The 19,074-nt window shown below is 47.6% G+C and overlaps 1 protein-coding gene across 3 annotated transcripts in view; it reads right to left on the bottom strand.

The window, feature by feature from the left end:
• EVA1A (eva-1 homolog A, regulator of programmed cell death) overlaps positions 1-19,074 on the bottom strand; it is a 60,009-nt gene that overhangs the window by 40,096 nt on the left and 839 nt on the right. The gene's annotated exons all lie outside the window — the stretch shown is intronic.

Raw genomic sequence — 19,074 nt, forward strand, 5'->3', positions numbered from 1 at the left:
GTGGACTTCGCCAAGAACGCTTATTTTTTCCAAGTGAGCAGCATATCTGAGAAATGTGAAATGCAGCCCCATCCTAAAGTTTCATTGTATAAAGCAAAAGCTGAGTTTCCACAGCTGCTGGCTTCAGCCTACCCAGAGGGGTAGTTTTAGTGAAATATTAATCTCTGAGAAAGCCACACTGGGGTAAGCTTGCACAGTAATTCAAGCAGCATGTGCAAAATTTATTTAGTGTTTGGCTGGGAACGGTTTTAATTATGTGAAGACTTCAGAATGAGAAGAAAGTGATTGAAGACGTTTGACTAAAGCAGTCATGGAGGCCCTGGATGCTCCCAGACCTTTCTCCAGTTTCAGTTTATTGCTGCAGTCCCCAAACCACAAACACAAAGGAAACTTCCATGGAACTGGATGATGGCACTGTCAGAACTAAGATGCCACTAGCAGCAGGAACAGCCAAGAGACACCACACCAACACCCCCAGCAGGTCAGGGACCTCCAGGGTAGCATAAAGGTCATGCGTCCAGTTATGTGTACCTACAACTGGGGTGGGGGACAGAGGGGTGAGAATCCAAAGGAATCTTCAAAACCTGAGAGGCAGGATGCAAAGTGCTTTCATCAAAGGACCCAAGTGAATACAAGGTACAGAGTGTGCTATGCACCTGCTGGACGCCTCACACTTCCTGGGGGTCACTGGCATGGTGTGGTGTTCAAGTAGCACCCAGGAGTGGGACAACGGCCAGAGCCCATCCCTGAGGATGACACAGGCATGGGGGCTGGGCCTTATAGACAGAAGAGTTGAGCCAAGCCTATGACCTTAAAAATGGTCAACAACCAAAAGCCACAAGCTGTCCCCTAGGCTAACTGAACATATAAAAACCCAGAAGTTATCTTTAAAGATCAGCTTTCAGCCTCTGCATTCTGTCCATGGACATCCAGGCCCTGACATCAGCCTGCGGCAGGGTTTCTGTTTTAGGAGGGAACTTCAAAAAGAAGAAAAGAATTTTCAGAGACAATCAAAAGCTAGTCTTGTGAGATAGAGCACAGAACTTGGAGACAGGCAGCAAGGTTCTTGTGCTCAGTGCTAGGCTGGCCCATCAGGACTGATGTCCTAATATCTATGCCCACCACACGGGGGTCTGGAGGACCTGCTGCAGTATTCACTGCCTTGGGTCAGCCAAGCCTGGGCACCAAGATATGTGGGGCCTGGCTGGTAGGAGTCAGGGATGGAGCCAGACTGCACTGACCTAGAGTCTGGAACACCGAGGCTGGGAGGGGAAAGGAGCAGTCTCCCCCTGGGGTCCCCAGACATCCCTCCAGCTCAACATGCCTTAAGTTCATTCCTCCAGCACACCCGCTTCCTCTGTTTTCTACAGTGTTCATACTATCCTGAGTCTCCCAATCACTCAGGCTCAAACCTGCAGGACATCATAGACCCCTTCTCTCCCTTGCCCTGAAAATCCTACGTCCTACGCTAACTCTCCATCCCCACTGTCACTCCCCTCACTCAGGAATTCCTCCCTCCCCACTCCCAATCGCAGACAGTGGTGCCAGGCCAAACTTCATTTGCAAACGAAGTTCTGATAATGCCACTCCTTTGCTCTAAAATCATCAAAGAATCCACATCACCTAGAATAAAACTCAGATGTGAGCCTGTAAATCAAAGCCCTTCACGACTTCTTCCCAACCTACCTTTCCAACACAGCCCAACGTCAGGCACATGGAACCACTCTCTCCTCTGCACACTTCCCACCCAGTTCTGCCTCTAGCTTTGGCTCTTCTTGGAATGCATTTCTCTGCATCACTGCATTTCTGAATCTTACCAATCCCTCAAGGTCCACATCATATCACCTCCTGCTAGCACAGTCTCTGATCCTCCCCAGCAAGCATAATTGCTCCTGCATTCAGACTCTTGTAATCCTGGGTGCCACTCTTTGGTACTGAGTAAGCGCGTGTGCTTTTTATACTTTCCATTGGGCTGTAAGCTCTTTGACAATAGGGCCTTACCTCTGCTTTGCCTTCATGGGGGAGGCATAGAGGGACCTAAGAACATTGAGGTTGGTCGGTTTGTAAGAAATGGAAAGAAGTTTGGGGGAGTAACTTTGGAAAGGTGGATTGAAGTCCTGTGACTCCAGAGTGATAGTTGAAGGCATCTGGGAGTCATCAGTAGAAGTATGAAAATAGATGAGGTAACCCTGAGACAGAACATTCAACATGAAGCGGAAAGACCTATGGCTGGAACCACGGGGAACACCCACCTGCAAGTGTCAGCTGGAAAACAAAGACACCATCATGGACACTGGCAGGAAATGGTTGCACAGAACAGAAGACGATCACACCATCCGTACCCCCCTGCCCATGGCTGTTGGTCAGCCATAGCAACATGTGCCTGAATAATTCTGATTGAATCCTGTGTGACTTTGTAAATAGGGCAGGACATGCTGGCAGGCTTATGCATCCTTAATTCAGGATGTTAAAAAAGGCCATCTACTTGCCACCGTTCTACTCCTAACCAGTGGGGCCTCCCAAGCCCAGCACACCTGAGGCCTCTGCAAATATAGAGAACTCACAGAAATAATGCCCGACCAAGGAACACACAGTGAAATAAAAACAAGAAGCATTCCTGGTCATCTGATTCTTTTTTGTGTTGGCCTCCTAGTCCAGAAAGTGACTTCTAAGTCCATTACAATTATTAAACCCAGAGCACAAGCACAGGGACCCTGAGGAAGTCAGTGGGGGGGAGTCTTGGAGGCATCAAAACCCCTGCTGGAGAGAGGAGTAGTTCTAGGTGGGGGGTACGTAGCCTTCCCAGTGGGAGCCTTGTGGATTCTCAGGAAGTTGACAACTTCCCCCTTAGACCTTCCTGATCATCCCTCACCAGGGGGAGCTAGTCCCACAGCCACATGAGACCTGTCCTGTGTCTGCTCAATTCAATTCACTGCCGAGGAGCTCCTGGGAGGTAAAAAGCCCTGAACCGGCAGACTAGACATTCATCTGATCAGAACAGGGAGCCCCCCCCCCCAAGCCAGCCCTGCCAAAAAGGTCCCACGTGGGACCAACAATTGTCTTACACCTGATTCCAACACAAAGGGGGTCAACCTATTGGTTTCCAGGGTTCTGCAAATGTTTGATTCAAACTGCATGTTTAAAAATACTTTTAAAAGTATAAACAGAGACACTCAAGTGTGTGATGCCAAATGTGAACTATCACAGACCCCAGTGGTTTCCATGAGCTACAGGTTAATATACCCATCCTGACTGCAGAATAAATGTTCTCCTGTCAAAACCACGAACATGTTTGAAGACTGTAGCTCCAAAGAGATCCTTTAACAATTTCAGATCCATGCAAGTCCTCTCGTGCTATAAACTGTACAAGCAAGTACACTACCTCCCCTCTGGCCCCTGTGCCTTGTTCAATTAAATACCAGGCAAGGCTCAGGCCCCCCACTGAGTGCATTGTCTTATACAGATGTAACAGTAAATTATACAGTAGTAAGTGACTACATGACATGTTGCACCATGGTAAGTTATTATTGGTAGCTTTAGTGCTTATTGTAATCTTAGACTGGCAGACTTTTAAAAATCTGAACAAGATCAACTCAGCAAGGCAGAGCCACTCTGTTACTGCTCCTCCTGTGGCCAATGGTCAGTGATGAGACTGACAAATGAAGTTTGGACTCGACATGCCAAATTAAACATTTTTTGCTGTGTTAAAGGCAAAGAGAAACAGAAAGAAGGAAACAGAAAAACAGGCAGTGAAGTTTCTGAAAAAAAAATTTTAATGACATAATTAATCTCTCATAATGACGCAACATAACTTTGAGAAATATTTTCTGTGAAAGATATAAATTGCGGAAAGAATCTGTTCATCTGTTCCTTTTAATTAGACACCTTATAATGAGAAAATTGTTACAAAGCTTTAGTGAGTCAACATTAAAACCAATTTTTCCTAGATTTCTCTTTCAAGTTTCTGAATATTTTTAATCAGAATAGCCTGAGATTCAGGGGTGTCCTGTTTAAAAATGCTGTCACTTCCAATGTCTGGTTGTCACAGTTTTCCCCAGGCTGTACAACCAATACAAAATATGGGGGTGCATTTGAAGTGTGGATGCTCTGAGGCTGCAACTGTCACCCTGGACCCTCAATTTTAAATTTTCATATTCATCATAACGCTATTATTATTTTCTTAATTGACTAAATATTACAAATCAGATTTATCAAATGAAATATATAAAAAAATGTTGATTTATTCTGTTTTATTCATTAATATTCCATATAAGCTTTCATTTGAAGAGTTTTAATTCTTAAAATATTTTTGAAAATCACTGTGTCATTTAGTTCATAGGAGAAACCCAATATATGAAGCAGAAAGGGGCGAAAGAAACATATCTTTTTGGTTAGAAAAACAGAAACTAGATGTGTGCTTCAACCACAGCCCCCGGTATAAATTTAGGGCTCAAAAAAAAAAATGCTTATTGAATCAATCAATGAAGCAGAAACAGTGGTCCCTTGCTCCTGGAATTGGGAGAAGAGGAAACTTTAGGAACTGAGAAACAGGGAAGGCCATATAGGAAGATTTGCTTCCCCCATGAGAGCCATCTCTTTACAGACAAGTCAGCAGGCCTTTCTTTGTGGGAAGCAAGGCAGACCAGAGATGATGGGCAGTGGGTAGCCAAAGGTGGCCACTGACCATTAGGGCCAGAAGGGCTGAGGTGTCTGCATAAAGGAAAGGACATCTTGAACAGTGAGGTCTCTGGGCTTGTGGTAGAGAAAAAAATGATGAGCAAACATGTGATTTGGGGCAAAGGAGGCCACAGGGTGGAGAAAAGAAGCAAAGCACAGAACACAGGACTCAACGCGTTTATTGATGGAGCGCCCATTAACACGGGGTACTGTATTAATTTACTGGGCACTGGAGTCACAAAGATAAAATAAACCTAGGTCGGAGTCTCTTTAGAGGAGGAGAGGTCAAAGAGGAGCACAGGGAGCTAGGAGGATGGCAGAGAAGGGGGCCGTAGTTGGCTTCCTGGGAGAGGCAGCCCTGGAGATGAGCCCAAAAGAGAGGCAGGAGTTGTTTAAGCAGAGCATAGCTGAGGACTTGGGGGGGGCGGGGAGGACATATCCCAACTAAGAGGGCATTCATGAAGAATGACAAGATTTGAGAGAGAGAGCTGTATAGCTGGGGAACAGCAAGTGGATCAAAATGGGTGAAGCACAAAGTGAAAGAAAAGAAACAGCAAGAGATGAAACTGCTGAGGGGGCCGGGGCCAGGTCATGGGAGGCCTGGCTTGCTCTGCAAGGGAGCTCAGACTGTCCCCTGGCAGCACCAGGGAACCACTGTCCCACCAACTAAGCTGGGAACCTGCATGTACACTTCCCTATTCAATTCCACACTGTTGGCTTGTGTGGCCTCCCACAAGAACTCCCCAAGAGCAGGAACTGTCTTTTTCATCTTTATATCCTTAGAGCTCAGTGAGCTCAGGGCCTGGAATGCGATAGGAACTCAACACTTATTGTTATATGAACAAATAAATGAATGAGCAAAGCGCAAAGTAGGGAAAGAAGAGGCTGGGAGGCAAATGCATTGAGGGGTCTTCTCAGGCTGGAAGAACCCTCACAAGTACAAAGTCTGAGAAGTTAGGACAGGAGCCCACCTGAAATATAGTAATGAAACCATGAGTGAATACAGACAGAATCTTCACATCCTGCAAAACCTATACTGAAAATAGACGAGAAAATGACCACAATGAAGATAACTGGAGTAGGAACTAGACTGAAATCCACTCAGGCACCTTGGTCTAAGGAAGCTCCAGAATTCTTCCTGGGAAAGGGCTGTGTTATGGGTTGAATTCTGTCCCCACCCTGCCCCACCCCCCAAAAATATGGGGAAGTCCTAATCTCCAGTAGCTCAAAATGTGACCTTATTTGGAAATAGGGTATTTGCAGATTTAACTATGTTAAGATGAAGTCATTAGGGTGGGCCCCAATCCAATATAACTTGTGTTCTTATAAAAAGGGGAAATTTGAACACAGACACACACAGAGCAAAAACAACCATGAGAAGACACAGAAAGAAGACAGCCACCTATAAGCCAAAAAACACCTGAGGCTCCCAGAAGGCACAGGAGAATCCTAGAACACCTCCTCCTCTTGTGCCTTTGGAGGGCGCACGGCCCTGCTGACACCTTGATTTTGGACTTCTGGCCTCCAAAACTGTGAGATGATAAATTTCTGTCATTCTAAGCCACCCACTTTGCGGTATTTTGTTACAGGAGTCCTAGGAAACGACAATAATACAGGCTGGTAGTTAAAACAGATCAACACTTGCGGCAGACGTTGGTATTTATCTCCCCAACATGCATTTTCTCTTCCTCCTGGCGGAATGGGTCTTAGGGGGGACAAAGAGAAGGGAGAGGAGAGAGCTGCACAGGCTCGTGGGCGGGGCTTCATGTCACCCCCCTGGGAGGAGGAGAAGAGATTCCACATCTCAGGAATGGCACAGACTTTGACACCACATCGTGTTAAATCTGACTCCTCCATTTCCCAGCGATATGACGTTGGGAAAAACAACTTACTATTTTTAAACTGAAATAGAAAATGCAACTTAACACTCTTAAGAATTCGTAAGAGTTGTGCTTAACAATGAGATAATCTATGTAATGCACCAAGCGCTATATCTAGTGACCAGCAGGTGACCTCCCAGATGTGCATGTGATTCTGAGTCACATGCCTAGAATGTCCATGAATTTTTTTCCCTTCACTGGAAGAATCAGTCCACTGAGCATTAAAGAAATAACCAGACATGCTCCCATTAAATTGAGCATGCAGTCCTGTCATTTTTACCTTGGAGCATGCCACAAATCATTTCTCCCCACTGTCCCTTCCTTACGGCCCCTGAATTAAAGCAACAGCTCCTAACTGGCCTCCCTACCTCATTCTCTCTCCGTCCTCCACTCTAACCTTCACAGAGCCGCCAGAATTATCATTCCAGAGCAGGCGTTGGTAAACTACAGCTTGTGGGTAAATCCAGCGCACTGCCTGGGTTTGTTTATGAAGTTTTATTGGCACATAGCCATACTGTCTGTGGCTGCCTCTGCACTACAGTGGCAGAGCTGAGTAGCTGCAATGGATTTTATGGCCCACAGGGCTTACAATATTTACTGTCTGATGCTTTACAGAAAATGTCCGCCAGCCCCTCAGTGACATGTCACTCCCCTCAGTGACTTGCTTCTGATACAAAACGAACCTGTGTTAGCTGGTCCGTGCCTCTCTCTCCTGGCTCATCTCTTGCCACCCCCTCTATGTGGCATAAGCTCCGCCTTGCTGGGAGTTCCCTCAAACACACCATGTTGCCTCCACCTAGAACATCACTATTCCCTTTCCATGTAGAAAACTTCTGTTTTTCAAGATTCTTCTTACATGTCCCTTCCTTCCTGAAGCTTTCCAGAACTGCCCCCTCAGCCCTACCCAGGAGCCAGGCACTCCTTCCTTAGAGCTCCCTCGGTTCCTCGTAACATCCCTTCAATAGACAGGGTGCTGTCTGTGGTGAATAGCGCCTTTTTAATCTTTCCCCTGCACTAGATGCCCCCAATCTAAACTGTTCTCTCTCATTCCCCACTACAGCACCCTCATCTTGTCCAGCGCAACACTCACCATAGTTTGTAATCACGTATTTTGTCTGTGTCTTCATTTCTTTAATGTCTGTCCCCTAACGACTGTGAGCTCCAGGAAGGCAGCAACTAAGACTGTTGGAATCACTATTGCGTTACCATCCCTAGCCTACAGCCAGCCACACAGTAGTTGTTCAAAGTGTTGAATGAATGAGTGATTGGCTGAACGAAAAAAAATGTATCTGACTAATGAATCAAATACAAGTGAAAGAATCAAAGGTATCAAAGCTGTTAATTTCTAGGCATACTGGATACTGTCTCCCAGACTCTTCTGGCGCCCCCGTGGTCTAGAAGGGTGGATGGCAGAAATAAGCACCACTGCCAGCTCTGACGTGGATATTCAAAGCTTGTACACAGGCCTATGCACTCATTTGCAGAATCAGTGTGGAACATGCACATAGATAGGCCTTTTCCATGACAGAAAATTCAGACCCTGTGGAATAGGAATAAAGCCACATATAGAATTATGGTTCTTCATTGAGTCCACATTTGTGCTGAGCCATATGCTATTCCAGCCATGCCCTCCTGGAGAAGGACATCATTGGTTCCTTGTCTACTAACAAAAGGTGAGGCAAGACACCTGTGGCTTCTGCCCTGTGTCCCCAAGGAGAGTACCCTGTGCGTCCATCCCACCCACACCCCGGCAAAGGGACACGGCACATTCCTGCATCCAACCTGGCGGGACAGGGCTGGGAGGGGTCCAGCAGGGATGGTCCTTCTGGCTCCCCAGTGTCCTCCACGACTGATGGAACCTTGAAGCTTGAAAAGTGACTCTGAAAGATGCACTGTTCACTTTTCCTGATATCCAAAGACTCGTGATCAAGCAAATAATTCAGCTGAGTTGCTGCTTCATGTGGGAAAACATATATATATATATATATATATATATATATATATATACACACATATATATACATATATCCCAAGGCCATTTCCTGTGTGGCCTTTTGGATTCAGGACAGTATCCTTCGGGAGGGCCCCATCCATAAAGGCTGTCTGTGAAGGTGTGTGCATTTCAAAGAGATGTTTCCAAGAAGAGCAAAGACACCATTTCAACCAAGGCAAATTTATGAAGTTGGCAGCCAAACCCTAATTCCAGCCCAGAGCCTCAGGGACATCAGCACCATGAAACAAGGCAAAGCTGAATTTCTTGTTTAAGTCAAGCTTTTAACCCTCTGTGGTATCTGCTTCTGGTCTGAACAAAAGAAGCCTATGTACAAAAGCAGAGGTTGTCTTTGCTCCTAGATAAATACATCTTCTCAGAGCCTGTTGGACCTGCATCCTCTAAGCCTGGTCATACAGCATTCATAAAGAATGCCAGCCTTTTCCATCATTAAGAACTTAATTGGCAGCAGCCAAGTCATCTGGAATCATGCCAAGCAGAGGGCTGTCGTCCCAGCAAACCTCCTTATCACGTGCCTTCCCTTTCCTACAAGATCCAAGCAACCCTCTGTCTCCTCCCGTAGATTTGCCTTCCACCCCTACCACATGTGCTCCTCATCAAGTGTCTCGTGTCCAGTCCAAAGCCGGTGTCCTTATTCCCACGACCCCGCTGTGCTCTGGGTCCCCTTCCTTCCTCCCCAAGCCTTTGTGCCACCACCATTCTCACCTCCGGGGATCTACAGAGCAGACGCCAATTCTCCATGCCTGACAGGGAGCCCCAGCATGTAATGCTCTCTCAGAGAATATTTCAAAGGCAGATTCAGTGGATAACATATTGCACCAAATTTGACATGGTCTGGATTTAACAAGTGATGAGTCACCCTTGGGGATTGTGAAAGACGTTTTCTCTGCTCCACCTAATAAAGCTGTCCAGAACCTGAGGAGAAGTATTAAAAATCTGCATAGAAAAGGAAAGTGAATATGGAGATATTTTTCCCAGCGAGCACAGTGCGCTTGTGGCCACTCTGCAGGGCCTCCTCTGGCGCCTTCGGCCTCCCCATGCAAAAATGTGTAGGCATTTTCCATCCCTAAAACATCACCTCTACCTAACACCTCTAGCTACCGTCTTCTCTCACTTTTTACATTCGTAGTCAAGCTTCTGGAAATAATTGCACAGTGTGTCTACTTCCTCACCTCACAGTTGTTCACCAACTCCCCTCATCCACCAAACTCCCCTCACCAAGTTGTAATAGCTTCTTAGTTCCCAAATCCATGGGCATTTTGGCTCTCTCAGTGGACTTCCACACCGTGGAATGTGCAGTGCTCCCCACTGATGCTGTGGATCCCTCCCTCCTGGAAACTCTCCTCTTCCACATCCCAGTGTCCAATTTCCTCCTGCCTCTGCACTGCCTCACCCCTGTTGCCTTCCTTGGGTCTTCTCCTTCCCTCCCTCAGAGGGCAACGTTGTGCTTTAGGACTCCACTCTCAGAGGCAGTCTGGCCCAGGCCCCAGATCCTGACAGTTGGCCTAAAATCCTAGGTCCTTTCCTTACAGCTGTGTGACCTGGGGCAAGTTACTTACTGTCTATGTGCCTAGGTTTACCCCGCTAAAAAAAAGGTAAAATAATAATAGTCCTCCCAAGCAGTGGTTGTTGAGAGGACTCATACACATAAAGTGCTTAGAACACACAATACACAGTCAATAAGCACTAGCTATTATGATTCCTCTTCCCACACTCTGTGGTCAACAGATCCACATCATGACTTCACTATCTTGTGTTAAAAGTTTGCTTATGAATCTTCCTTAAGACCTCTTTCCAACCTGCCCACAGACATCTCTCCCTAACTGTCCTGGCAGTTCAAACTCAGCATGTCTAAAGCTGAGCTCATCATCCTTGCCTATAAATGCTGCTCCCCCCATTACCCTCCTGACGAACAGCCCACTCTCCTTCCCACTAGCCACCCAGGCCAAAATGTCGGAGTCATCCTAGACTCCTGCCCCTCCCTCACTCCCTGTATAGTCACCAAATCGTGTCGACTTTATTGCCAAAGTATTTCTCAAGTCCGTGCCCAATTCTCCACCCCTATTTACCAGGGTCTTATTAGAACCTCATTAATTCTCACCCGAATGATCATAAGTAACAATAATATTGGCCACTATTATCACATGTCAATCACTGGATAAACTACTGCAGCAGACTTTTCACGTACTTCATCATCCTGACCAACATCCATAACCCACCCCCTCCCCCGCCCCATGGGGAAGTAGAGTCTCTGTTTTCAGATGAGAAGACACAGGCTCAAATACATTTACCAAATAGCCCAAGTTTTAGAAAGACATTGTGAAACTGGGAAGGAGACTGCGATTTGCCTGATTCCGAACCCCAGGCTTTTTCCACCCTCTAAGCTGCAGTGGTGTCCTAACACCTGTCTTCTTGACCTGTCTTACTATTCTTCAATATCTACTCTATTGCCAGAGAGGTCTGTTACTAGAACAAAACTCTGACCCAGTCTCTCCTCTGTGTGAAATCCACAGTGGCTCCCCAGTGCCTTCAAAGTAAAGTTCAAATTCTCCAGCAAGTTTACTTTGCTCCTTCACAGACTCACTCCCCTTCTCTCCAACCTTGCCTACCGACCTTCCTTTCTTGGAGCGCACCTTGCCTGCTCACCTGGAAATAGTGTACTTCTCACTGGCCCCTCTGCCTACGTTCTACTTCTCCCTCCCGGATCCCTCCATCCTGGCTTCCTCAATGAACTTCCTCTTGGGCTACCTGCTATCCAAGCTGAGTTCATGTGCCCCTACCCCAGGTGCTCACGGCGCTGTGTCTCTGTGATTGCCTCTAGCGTGGCATTTAGGGTAGTACAACACTCATGGATAGAGGTGGTCTGGCACAGGTCCTGGCCCTGACAGCTGACCTAAAATCCTAGGTCTGTCACTTATAGCTGTGTGACCTTAGGCGAGTTACTTATTGTCTCTGTGCCTAGGTTTACTCAGCTATAAAATAGGTATCGTACGTAGGGCACCTACTATATGCCAGTGTTCATGGTAGGCTTTGGTCATGTGGGAATCAACAGGACATGTGTCCTGCTTTCAGAGAACCTACTATAATGAGAGGCGGGCAGCAAAGTGTTGCGCTACTCTCTCTGATTCCCTTGTCTGTCTCCACACTGGATCGCTGAGGTGCTTGGGCACAAAGAGTATCTTGTTCATCTCTGTGTCCCCAGGGCCTAGACCTGTGCATGGCACACAAGGGTATTAGTAAACATTGACAGCGTGAGCTGAGCAGACACACCAAGGCCATCAAGCTATCTCTGTGAGCATACGCGCCCACCCACAGGGACACAATTCACTTTCATGTGTGTCTTTTCCAGTCTAAATCTCCAAGTCACTATTTCCTGAATTGTCACGAGGTCTTCACGGTGAGCCCCACTCTGACATGCAGCAGGACCTAATGCTGCAGAATGTCCAGGCCAACCATTCCTGCCCCGTGTGACTGCCCTGCTGAGCGATTAAAGGTCCCGGTCCTCATGGCAGGTAAGTGGCATTGCAGTGTTCGTTCTGCCCACCCTCAGGTTCACTGTCGGATCTCAGCGCAGCAAGGAAGGGAGCTGCTGTCAGAAGTTGCTCAGCCAAGTGGCACGCAGGATGGGGGACCTTGGGAAAGAAATGCGCTTGTCTTCCAGCAAGAGGCCCTCCCAGCCCCTCCCCACGGGCTGCTGTGGCCTGTCTTGTCCCGACAAGATGAGTGTGTTTGTGGAGGTGCCCAGGGGAAGACAGCTTTAGGCAGCCCTTTTGATGGGGTCCCCATGCAGAAACAGGATCCCCTGAAGTCTGTTCCCTGCAGCTACTTCCCGTCTGAGTGACACGGGCAGGAGGGGGCAGGGCAAAAGGGGAGAGGCTTAAATTACAGCAGGTGTTTTGTAAAAAGCCTTTTCCTTGCAACTGTATGGTTGCTTCTCTGCCAAGCAGCATTTCCGCATCCTCTCACCATGGAGGACAAAGTGCAGGCTGCCTTGGTGATCAAAGAGGGGGCCGGAGAAGGTAGCAAGCGAGTCACTGAACCCCAGAGCAGAGAGCACAGAGAGGCTCTACCTGTCCCAGGCACAGCCTCGGATGTCACACAGGGAGAGGAGAGGGGGAAAAGCCGGGAGGAAATGGCTTGCTCCCACTCTGAACACAGAGGCCCACATTCTTGCATCTTCTTTTTTAAAAACAGATTTCCTAAAAGCATCACTGATGATAATACAACTATCCCAAGACAGTCCGAGGCAGTGGTGAAGGGCTCAGAGTCCGGTGGTCTGGATCTGATTCCAGATCTGCCTATAAGCTGTGGGTGTGACCACCCTTCCTCTTCAATGCCGACCTCAGAGGGTGTTGTGAGGATCTAGCAATAAAAGCACCTAAAGCCTCTGACACAGAGGCTGGCACCCACCCTAACTGCTACTGCCGCTATTATTTTTTCTTTTCTAAGAGACAGGGTTTCGCTTTGTCACCCAGGCTGCAGTGCAGTGGCACAACCATGGCTCACTGGCAGCCTCAAACTCTTGGGCTTAAGCAGTTCTCCTGCCTCAGCCTCCCAAGTCCTTGGGATTACAGATGTGAGCTACTGTGACTAGCCCAGAGGCTACTATTATAATCAACCTCTAGGAACCACCCATAGGGCACTTTCTCCCAAGGGAGGTTGGTCCCCAGAAGAAAGCACCCTTCTCCCTGCCTCTGTTCCCTGATCCCTGGCTGGATTGGGTCTTCCTCTGCAGCCATATCTTCTCTGTCATGGTACTAGTCCACTGTGCTGTGTCGTCTATTTTCTTGTCTATCTTCCCATTCCTCCATGAGCACCACCAATGGGACTTCCATGCTAGGGCATTCATTCACTTATCTATCTCTTACTGAGTGCCTCCTACGTGACAGTAGTCACTAAGTGGTAAATAAGTGAGTAAAGCCTTGGAGTGACCTATAGAAGGACCTACATCAACTGTCCAATCAACAAGCATATGCACTCATCCTCTGTGGGGAGGTCTATGCAATCAGTACATGCAAAAAGGCTTTGGGCTCAGAGAAGAAATGCAAATGTGAACACAATTCCCAGGAAATGTGTCAGTCCTAATAGCAGTCAATCTGCTGGATCACAGGCTGAATTTTATGTAAAACAGACATGAGCATCAAAACTCAACCTCTCTGTCTCTCCTTCCATTCCTCCCTCTCTGTGTCCCTCCCTCCCTCTTTAAGTCTGGAGAAACTTTGCAATTACTTAGCAATTCATACAGACTTTGGGATGCTCTAAAGGTAATTGTTCAAAAGCCCAGACTCCGCAGGGGCCATCCACATAGTTCATCAGCCAGGGCTTTGAAAAGGAAACAAAACAACCACACACAACCACTGAGCTGAGCTTTGTTTTTCACTGTGGTTTCTCTGCTTACTAGAGACAGTGTCCCTCCATGACCCCTGGTCTCTGCTCCCACTGTCCCAGGAGGAAACAAGACCAGCAGAGACAGAAGGCAGAGTCACCATTCAAAGAGCTCAGCACACCTGAGTTTTAAATACCTACTCCATTGTCTCCCAACAGCACAGACACAGACTCCTGGACTGCTGAAATGTCAAAGTCACCTCCCCAGACCCATCTCCAGCCCTCCAGTTCCCACCATATACCCCACCCTGCACACGTCTGCCAGGCCCTTTCTTGACTCTTCACCTCATGTATGCTGTTTCCTGTTGGTAACGCCCTTTGATCACCAGTCCTCTCAAAAGCAGCAAGCTCCTACTTATACGCTAAGGCCCAGCTCAAACATCCTCTTCTCTCTGATGCCTCTCATGACTCTTCTAGCACGGATGATAGCTGGTTCCTCTGAGCTCCCATTTCTCTGCTCAGATCTCTTATTCTACTTAACACACTCTGTTCATATATATCCATCATACGTCGTGGCCAGTGAGCTTGATGATACAGATTAGGCCTTCTTCATCTTTGTGTCTTTGGCACCTACACAGGGCTACTTATTGCATGTGTATCCCAAGTCCATGCTAACACCTCGAAATTCTGCTACCACTCTAGTCTGAGACTAAAATGTCCCTTACAGCACTAAACAGGGTTTCACGTAGATTCAAACAGCAAAGTACACTTCACAAAGAACACAGCTCAAGACCTAAAGAGGGTGAAGTATATCTCCCTAGAATCAGATACACAAAGCAGGAGCCAGATCCATTAGAAATCTGCTTGCTGGCTGGGCACGGTGGCTCACGCCTGTAATCCTAACACTCTGGGAGGCTGAGGCAGGCGGATTGCTAGGGGTCAGGAGTTCAAAACCAGCCTGAGCAAGAGCAAGACCCCGTCTCTACTATAAATAGAAAGAAATTAATTGGCCAACTAATATATATATATATATATATATATATATATATATATAGAGAGAGAGAGAGAGAGAGAGAGAGAGAAAATTAGCCAGGCGTGGTGGCGCATGCCTGTAGTCCCAGCTACTTGGTAGGCTGAGGCAGGAGGATCGCTTGAACCCAGGAGTTTGAGGTTGCTGTGAGCTAGGCTGACGCCACAGCACTCACTCTAGCCTGGGCAACAAAGTGAGACTCTGTCTAAAAAAAAAAAAAGAAAGAAATCTGCCTGCTGGTCAGTGAAGAGGTGCTGCCCAGGATGGCAGCCAACAAGGTACAATATGCGAGGCCTGACGACCAGGCCCCGAGCCTGACTCCCCCTGACACCACCACCCCTGGGCTAGTTTATCTTCTGCACCAGGCTATAAAAGCCTCAGTGTCAACACAAGTGATGCCCAAAGGTCTTGGGTCTGACTTTTACCCAAGTCATTAACATCCTGGGGGAATATGTTTCTCAGATCAGCCAGCTGGTGACCTAGGAGAGAGGATGATGTCAGGGGACACTAAGAATCTAGTGCCTGAAGGGGAAGACAGTGCTACAGGGGATCTGAAGGGTCTAGGCTGTGTCAACGGATAGGAAAGTTCTCACCTTGGTCACCCTCAAAAGCAGCCTTTACTAGAGTGTTTCTGTGGCCCCTAACAAAACCACGAGGCCTTACAGATGCCAGGTAACCTCATCCCATTGAAGTTCTGGGGGCAACCTGTCAAAACAAGCAAACTCAGGGGCATTACAGCTGTGGAGGGCAGCTGCGGAGGAAGCCAGAGTACACAAATGCACAGGTATTTGTGCAAGGCAGTCTGGCCTACAGAGCAACTGGTCCAGGGACTAGCAAGAAGGGGGCTCAGCTTTCAAAGCCAGGGCTGTAGTTGGAGCAATAAAGCATTCCAAGCTGTAACCAAGTACCCAATGTCAAACACATCTCATACAGATGGTCAAACCTGGTTCCAAACCTGGTTATCCAACACCCTATATGAGTCATTAAATTCCCTTAGTAAGTTTTACCTTTAATACATAAATGTTTCTCTTAACACTGAGAGAGAAGGTGTACTCCGTACCTGATAAAGCATAAGGTAGGAGACCCAGCTGGTGGCATTTATTCATCCATTCCCTATTCATCAATTGGCTTTGCCAATATTTATGTGCTAGGTCCACACTGCAAAGGGCATATGTTGATAAGGACAAAACCATGGTCACAGAGTTCCTGACCCCACATCTTCACCTCTCTCCTCCAGACAGGTATGTGTTGACTCCAACCCCCCATTCACCACTAATCCCCAAAGAGCTAATGCTCTTCTAGCCCTGACTAGGCACACTTAAGCTTCACTGAGTATCAAGGTCAATGGTGCTGGCTCAGCACTGTGACAGGGGACTAACCCCAATGTCCTTCCCCTGTGTGGCCAGGGACAGGGCAAGGAGAAAAGGAAAGGAACAGGAGTTGTAAAAATAATGGCATAGGCTTAGATTGTAAGTGTGATGCAGGTAGAAAAGCCAGTGGGCTTAGGCTCTGATTATGCCCTCAACAAACCTCATCTCGCATTTACTGAACACTTACTGTATGCCACGCACTAGGCTAAGCCCTTTACCTGCATAGTGTAAAGAGTGTGTTCTGCAATCTGGATTTCTATGTGAATCTTGGCCCTACCATTCATTCACTGTGTGACTTTGGGCAAACCGCTCGGCCTCTCTGTGCCTCCATTTCTTTGTCTGGAAAATAGAACAATACTAGTACTAACTTTAAAGGGACATTGTAAGGATTAAATGAGTAGAAACTCATAAAATGCTAAACTTGAACCATCTCCTCGCATGGGTAGACATTCATTATTAAGATGAACAATTATTATCCCATTAGTTAGTCACACTAGTCTACAGAGAAGGCATACTATTTTTTTTCTTATTTTACCTGTAAGGCTTTGAGAGACTGAGTCCACTTGCCCAAGGTCAAGTAATTAACTTTTAACAGAGTTAATAAGTGGCAGAACTGGGATTTGGATGGAGGCAGCCTGACTCCAAAGCCAGAAAGCTTAGCCACCACTGTGAGCATAGGCAGCATTAGAGTCTAAGTATGTTAGCCCAGTGGAGAGATGAACAAGGAACCCTACGCAATGCAGTAAATACTAGGAAAGATATACTGAAAGAAAAGTGAGGAGGGGACAGGGATGCGTGGGGCTGGGACAGCAACAGAACTGGCTGTAGGAACTGAAGAATGCTTCACCCAGAATGGGACTTGAGCTCTAGTGTCAAAGAGTGATGAGAAATTTGCCAGCCAAGGAGGAAGAAGGGCATTCCAAAAAGTAAGGACCCAGAACAGTGAGTTGGAAATTATGGTGGGAGCATAGAGGAAGTGGCATAAGGTGAGGTTGGGAGGGTAGGTTGAGACCAGTGGTGAAGAGCCATGTGTACAATAACAGAGGTTAGATTTTATTCTGTAAAGACAGTGATTCTCAAACTTTAACATGCAGAAGAATTACCTTTGGTGCTTATAAAGCACCTGCAGATTCCCATTCCTTCTGTTAGCAATGGGAGACCAACAAGTGTAGTAAGGCAGAATAGTTGTAAGACTTGCTGTGGATTTAGCAACAGAATTCTGGCACTGGAATGAGGGAAGAGATGGGGACTGAGGTTGGTATAATCAGCCAAACTGGAGCAGATAAAAGGATGAGAGCTGGAAATGATGGCAATCTCCATGAACTGATACATGAAATCAGGGTTTCTTGACCTCAGCACTATTAATATTTTGGACCAGATAATCCTCCATTGTGGGGAGCCGTCCTGTGCAATATAGGGTATTTAGCAGCATCCCTGGCCTGTACCCACCAGATGAATAACATCCTCCCCTGCTTACATGGTGGTGGCCAAAAATGTCTCCAGACATTGCCAGATGCCACTTGAGGGGAAAAAAACCCTGTTTGAGAACCATTGCTGTAAACCCTACCATCCCTACTTTAGGGTTGAGGAAATCCAGGTACAGAAAGGCCTCAGTCAGGATTCAACCTGGTGGTCTGGCCCCAGGGCCTGGGCTCTTAGTCCCAGTGCTTAACTGCCTGTCTTGAAGACAGATTCAAGCCATCCTGCTGCAGCAAAATTATAGATTTGGTAACAGACTGGATGGCAGGAAGGGCATGAAAGGGTGAGGTTCAAAGGTGAAATCTAAGTACTCCCGCTGAACTCTGAGGACAGTAGGTACTAAATAAATCGTTTGTGTTTGTATAGAATCAAGACGCATTCGCTCAAAAAGGAAAGAGACTAGTCCCACCTTCTTCTAGCAAGCAGAAGGTGGTGGCTTCTTGCTCAGACTGAACAGAGGAACCTCCATAGGGGTGGACTTGGGATGTGCAGTTAGACCACTTGGGACCCAAATCTGTCTGGGCCCCTTCCTAGCTGTGTGGTCCCTATAGTGTTACATAACCTTTCCCCACCCCATTTTGCCGGTTTGTATAAGAGGGAAAGGAGTCTCCACTCATAAGCTTGGTGTGAGAAAGGCAGTTATTAAGAACAAAATGGCAAGCTAGCTTGACGTGGTTGGCCCTCTTGTCCTTCCAAACCTTCCTAATTACCTCCATGTCCCATATCTAGTGCCCCCCACCCCCACCGTCGGGACCCCCAGATGGAGCGGCACGGGCTGACTGCGCCCCTGTCTCCCAGCAGAGCGTCCCGCTCAGACTTTAGGGGGCGCCAACAGCCTTTTCACTCCCTAGTCAATTCTGATTTCAGGGTCCTGGGGGTCGCCAAATGAGCGAGGCGAGCTGAGTGTCCACGCAACGAGCCAGGTAAATAGTCCAAGGCGCACCACGTAAATTTCAGGCAGGTCAGCCTGGGGCAGGCCCGGGGGCAAAGCCAGTCGCTACTGTGGGCCAGCTCGCTCGGTCCTGCTCCCAGAGACGGACAAGGAGAGACGCGCCAGATTTGGAAAGGACTCGCTGGGTGTAGAGGCAGGGAGCTGGGTGCAGAGGCTGGGAACTTGGTGTAGAGGCAGGGAGCTGGGTGCAGAGGCTGGGAACTTGGTGTAGAGGCAGGGAGCTGGGCGCAGAGGCTGGGCGCCGAGAGTCGTTTGAGCAAGAAAAAGAAGTGGGGAGCAGGGAAAGCAACAGGAAAGTGGGAGGAAGAGGGGCCAAAAAAGAAAGCGCTGGGAAGCAGAGTTCCCTGTGG

Source organism: Microcebus murinus, chromosome 3, assembly GCF_040939455.1.
Source record: "Microcebus murinus isolate Inina chromosome 3, M.murinus_Inina_mat1.0, whole genome shotgun sequence".
In the NCBI taxonomy this organism is placed as follows: Eukaryota; Metazoa; Chordata; class Mammalia; order Primates; family Cheirogaleidae; genus Microcebus; species Microcebus murinus.